This window comes from Pezoporus occidentalis, unplaced genomic scaffold (assembly GCF_034315485.1).
Source record: "Pezoporus occidentalis ecotype Australia unplaced genomic scaffold, CSIRO_AGI_Poc_V1 ctg43, whole genome shotgun sequence".
Taxonomy (NCBI): domain Eukaryota; kingdom Metazoa; phylum Chordata; class Aves; order Psittaciformes; family Psittacidae; genus Pezoporus; species Pezoporus occidentalis.
The window spans coordinates 750,926-756,864 of NW_026915758.1; the positions used below are offsets into that span (position 1 = coordinate 750,926).

Here is a 5,939-nt window from a genome sequence, read left to right on the forward strand (position 1 = left end):
TTGTGAGACCTCACCTGGAGTATTGTGTGCAGTTCTGGTGTCCTCAACATAAAAAGGACATGGAACTGTTGGAACAAGTCCAGAGGAGGCCCACGAGGATGATCAGGGGACTGGAGCACCTCCTGTATGAAGACAGGCTGAGGAAGTTGGGGCTGTTCTGCCTGGAGAAGAGAAGGCTGAGTGGAGACCTCATAGCAGCCTTCCAGTATCTGAAGGGGGCCTACAGGGATGCTGGGGAGGGACTCTTCATTAGGGACTGTGTTTACAGGACAAGGGGTAATGGGTTAAAACTTAAACAGGGGAAGTTTAGATTGGATATAAGGAGGAAATTCTTTCCTGTTAGGGTGGTGAGGCACTGGAATGGGTTGACCAGGGAGGCTTTGAATGCTCCATCCCCAACAGTGTTCAAGACCAGGTTGGACGAGGCCTTGGGTGAGATGGTTTAGTGTGAGGTGACCCTGCACATGGCAGGGGGACTGGAACTAGATGATCTTAAGGTCCTTTCCAACCCTAACTATTCTATGATTCTGTGATTCTATGATCTTACCAATCTTACCAATGTGTTTAAATCCTGATGGATGGAGAAAGAGTAAAGAGGATGGAGCTGGGCTCTTCCCAGTGGTGCCCAGTGACAGAACCAGAGACAATGGCCACAAATAGAAAAACAGAAAATTCTGCTTAAACATAAGGAAATCACTTTTTTTTTAGGGCAAGGGTGGTTGAACACTGGAACAGATTGCCCACAGAGCTTGTGGAGTATCCATCCTTCGAGTTACTCAGAGCCCAGCTGGATCCTATGTGATCTGCTCTGGGTGACCCTGCCTGAGCAGGGCTCGGGTTCGTTGCTCTCTAGAGGTTCCTCCTGCTGGTACGACAGCATCCTTGCCCTACTTAAAGGCCTGGTAGAAAGTAGAAAGCATTCTTGCAGTGTTCAGAATTTCATTGCTTAGTTTCCTTCTCTTCTTCTACTTCGTCCTTCTCATACCCTTAACTTACGTCTGATGAGTCTTTCTGACCTCTGAATGCAGTTTTATGAGCCAGCTGGCTGAGCTTCACTATGGCTGGACTGGATTATGCAGGATTGTATGCAATGTTTTTAATTGAGCTAAAAGAATCAGAAATGCTGTAGTGGGACTGAGCTGGACAATGCTCACTTTGGAGTCACTTTGTGTCAGGCTACCACAGGGAATGCCTGAGCAGTCTCCTACTGCCACGTGCCTGCAAACAGAGCATACATAGGCTTCAATTATTGCTAACCATTTGTTTTCACAACTGATGATATTAAACATAAACAAAACCCTCACACCTTCCTTTTCAATCATTACTGACTTGTGACTTTCAGCCCACACAGTTGCTCCAGCTTTCTCCTTGTCCCAGAGCACCCACAAAGAGGGAGGTAATTCCTCCTCTTCCAGCAAGGAATACTTCATTGTGGTAAGGCCTACCCTGGTGCCACAGACATCTCCTTTTTAGATCAGCTCTTGGTCTTCTATCTTAAAACCAAAGGAAGATGAATAATGTACAAACCCAGCATGCTAAAACTGATCAACTCAATGCAATGAATTTTGAGCCTCACCTCTTAAATTCCAGAGGAAGAAAAAAAAAGTGAGGGTTGTGGTGTTTCTAGTTGTACACAAATATATACATAGGTGCAGTTTACAGTTCAGCTGTAATAGCTTGCCACCTTTTGTGTGACTACAAGGGTAGCATATTGAGGTAGAAAGCAGACATTCATAAAGATGTCAGCAAGCACAGTAAATCCTCAGGGTACAGGCAGGAGAGGATGAACCGCTGTCCCTGCAGCCCTTGGCCAGGGTTCTGGCACTGATGAGACAGCTCTTGGCCTGGGAGAACACTGCAGCCTTTCCTGCACACCCACGGGATGATAACTGCTTTCTTGGATGGGAAAAGAGAGAATTTTCATTATATCTGCTACCTGGGCAGGCAGCCTGCTGCCTGCTGAAACCCAACATATGCGACTGGCTCAGCCTCACAAGAGGCACAGAGAGAGGAAATCCAGGGTAAGGAATAACTCATACTACAAGCAGACAACAAAAAAAAAGAGAAAAAGATTACTTAGGTGCAAACTCCTGCTAGGTATAAGACAGATGGTTTCCCAGGCCCAGAGCCAAGAGCGTTTTGAATATTGGCCAGCAATTACATGAAATCTTTTTTATTTATTTATTTACTCAGTCATCAATTAAAAATACCCAGAAATAAGTCTGACAGTGTTCAAATTCAGCTGGTTCCAGCCTTACTGTCTCACCTGCTGGCGGATCCATTTCCCTTCTGATCTTTGCTTTCAGGGTGGTGAGGTTTAGAAACTGCTGTATCAAACTGTGATGAGGCTGCTGACGTTTTCACTCCGTGTCAGCGCTCCCAAGAGCTGCCGGCAGTAAACCTGCTTGGGCAGGTACGGCACGAGCAAGCCTCGCTCCTCCTGCCCCTCCACATCAGCGGCTCCTCTGGAAGGTGATGTCATGGTGATTGCAATGACGTCATCCATATGGGGGGGGGGGGGGGGGAACCGTCCTGCACATCTCAGACTAGGGAGGGGGGAAAGGGAAACCAAAATCTCTGTGCAAGGCAGGGTAGGTGCTGGCTTCCCATGCAGCACAGGCTGGAGTATACCTGCTGCAGAGATGGTGCCCCCTCCTCAGCACAGCCGCTTCATTTACCCCAACGGAGGATCAAGATCTCTGCTACGTGGAGGTTGTGACTGCATTGGAGGTTGTGAGGTTGTGACTGCATTTCTGCAACCTTATAGCAGCAGACAGCAGTACAGTGCTTAGAGCAGTAACAGAGTATGAGACTGGACTGCTTTGTGTGATGGGGTCTCCCACCCACGGGAAGGGCAGCGCTGAGGACTGTCACAGCCAGTCTAACCTCACCTGAGATACTGAGTAAAAAACAGGTGACATCAAGCAAACACAAGACAGAGGAATAACCTACAGGTGCACCAAATTCTGTGATAATGAGACCATGGGAGAAGATGTCATGGCCATTGGGCAAGGGGCCAGTGACACATAAGGTACACACTGCAAGGCTTCGAGACCTTCTATCTCCGCTCCCCTCAGCCATCAACTACAGCTGAACCAGGCAGGGAAGGGGACTGGAAGCACCTCAGGCACTGATGGGATGTGACAGACATGGTCTGGGAAAAAATCCAATGCATTAGGTAAGCCTTTATCTCAGGGCTGGCTCTGAGATATCAGCAAATGAGAAGAGTTTGTATCACATAATGACTTTTAAAACCAAAAGTGGTGGGGTTCTGTTGTTTTGGGTTTTTTTAAGTAAGAAGGGTCTGATTATGTGGCCCAGCTGGGTTTTTGTTTAAAATCCTCTCCCCCAGTTTTGTGTCGTAACATTTTCCCAAAGCCAACTGCCCAAGGACTGAATTAAGGTAAGTTAGAGTATTAAATCTGTTAGTTCACAAGGATTTAATTTTCTGTCTGTTTAACCTAGTGAAAGTTCTTTTATAACACTCTGAAGGTTTTATTTAAGAGAAGAAGTGATTGCAGCAGTTAGAAGCACCAGGCAAGGTGTTGGGGCTTATGAATTAGATCTTAAATGGTAAAGCAATGAAGTTCCACTGATTTCCATGAAGCTAAAGTCATTTTACACCACCTGAGCATCTAGTCTTTAGGCTTCAATTCACTTCTACTGCCAAACCACTGCTGTGATAATGTCCTTCAGTGAAGGACATCCATTAAAGAAAAAAACAACACGATTTTTCATCCCTTTCTGCTTTTCCAAAGATAATTACAACTAGAGAGTCTCAAGAAAGGTTGTCTTTGCTTTTCATTTTGTACATGGACATTATTCTGCAGTGTGAGGCACAAGATATAATCACAGTTTGCATCTCTTTAGATACCACTGCTAGTCACCCTGAAACACAGACACCGAGGGAATTCAGCCCCTTGAGCATCATCATGCAGACTTGCACGTGTCCTGCCTTCTTTGGCTGTCTCTTCCAGGGGAGGTATAGGAGGGCTCCCTGTTTACAGACCAGCTGTTTGGTGCCCCAAGTCCAGCTCTCCATGCTCGTGTGCATTTCATGGTCTCTGATAAGGAGGGAGAGGCAGACATCTCTTGCTCACTGAGCAGATAAAATAACCGAAATGCTAGAAAAGCATGTCACCAAAGCCCGCAGCCCCAGCTGGAGCACAGGAGCCAATGGGGGAAGCTGCAGAGGGAAGGGCTTTGTGCCACTGTAGAGAAGACCATAGCCCTTTAGAAAAGCTGCACAGAGAATGTATTAATGCTTTATGAGTCCCGTCTGAAGGTCAGACCACATGTAAGTGTCTCTCTGGGGATTTACTTCATCATTTACTGTCAAGAAACTCCCAGATTTGCAGCCTATAGGTGATCCATTTTTGGTCTTGGACACATTTCACCACAAGTCCCAGTGTCAGAGCAGAGCCAGGACCAGCTGGTCTCACTCCTGTGGGCCTGGCATTACTGTGCTAGTTCATGACTAGTTGCAAGCCTTTTTTAGGGCCTGTTCTTCAGAGTAGGGAGAAAGCTGTAGATCTATTTCTTGCTTTTAAGTATACAGTGTGTAGGAAACAACCTGTTATGGACTGAGTGGGCCTTAGGAGAATGTTCATGATCTCAGAGTGAAAGCCTTTCTTCTGTCTAATTCACAATCCTCTTGAAGTTTAATAAATTTCCTTTTCTAGGTAACAAGCTTCACTTCGGAAAGGGTAGCACATTGCATAGCAAGGACCTGAAAATCCCAGCGTGGTGCAAACAGGCCTCAGAGCCTGCAGATGAGCCACACCAATCACAGTACATTCAGTCAGTGTTAACAATCTTTCCAGTCCACTGCCCGTGCAATAAACCTGGGGTGAGATGAGACTCTGCGGAGTCCCATACTCTTTCCAAGTAACTCAGTCTCATACTTCAAAAGCAGTGATCCTGCTGGCCAGAGATGAGGCAGGCTGCCAGCAGTGTGCAGGGAAGGTTTTGCTGATCATTCCCTGAAGCAGGAGCAATAGGCAGCATTAGGGCTGCCTTCAGCAGCACAGAATTCGTATTGTTTTTAAAGACTGTTTGTGGCTGTTAGCAACCCAGCTGCAAGTAAGCAAATTTGGTTATTAAAAGTTTGCCTGAAAGAATATGCCTTGAAACTACATGAAACTGCATTATTGTCCATTTATTTAGTTCTCAGACCTGCTGTGTAATGCCTGCAGAGGATGCTGCATTCTTGGGGTGGCAGCCCTGGAGCAACAGTGGGGCTCCAATGCTGCCCTAGCCCTCCTCACCATCACGCTGTGGGTAACATTCTCTCCACTGTTGAGTCTCTTGACTCAACCCAGCAGTTCCCAGCTACAGCCTGGAAATGCAAATGGCAACAGGATCATGATCCTTATCGACAGGGAGGTTGTTGACAGAATAGTATCGATCTGTAAAGCAGTTCCAGCACCAAATCAAGCCATGGCATCAGGGATGCCTTCACAAAATGCTGCATTTTGCAGCAAATAGTCTGGCACTTAGTCCAAAGTTCACCCAATACAGAGGGAAAAGCTCTGCATTTCACAGGATTGGGTTAGATTCCTCACCCTTAATGAGAAATAATGTTCTCTCGACTTACTTTTCTTTACATTATTTTCAAAAAAGACACAAAGAGCCAGTAAAAGAACTGTTACTTACACCTACAAGATAAGTTCCCACAAATCCTTATCCTGTTGCATTCCAGGACATCTGTGCATATTAAGCAAAAGGAACCATTATCTGCTACAAGGCAGGTGTTTTAGCTGTTCTGGGAGCTAAAAATTGGAATCTTGCTGAAAACCAATTCAATGGAAAGATCTTTAATTAAACACGCAAACTGATTTGTTTTGGTTGATCAGTAGTGATAAAAATAGAAAGACATGCTTTGGAGTAATTGAAGAAACATTTGACTGAAATAAAATGTTGCCTACAAATGCCTTTGG

The 5,939-nt window shown here is 45.7% G+C and overlaps 1 long non-coding RNA gene across 1 annotated transcript; it reads left to right on the top strand.

Moving 5' to 3' along the window:
• Window positions 1-3,072: 3,072 nt before the first annotated feature.
• On the top strand, window positions 3,073-4,860 carry LOC134171894 (uncharacterized). The gene is made up of 2 exons (XR_009967763.1): window positions 3,073-3,178; window positions 4,683-4,860. It is a non-coding gene; the product is annotated as an uncharacterized LOC134171894 (long non-coding RNA).
• The last annotated feature ends 1,079 nt before the right edge of the window (window positions 4,861-5,939 follow it).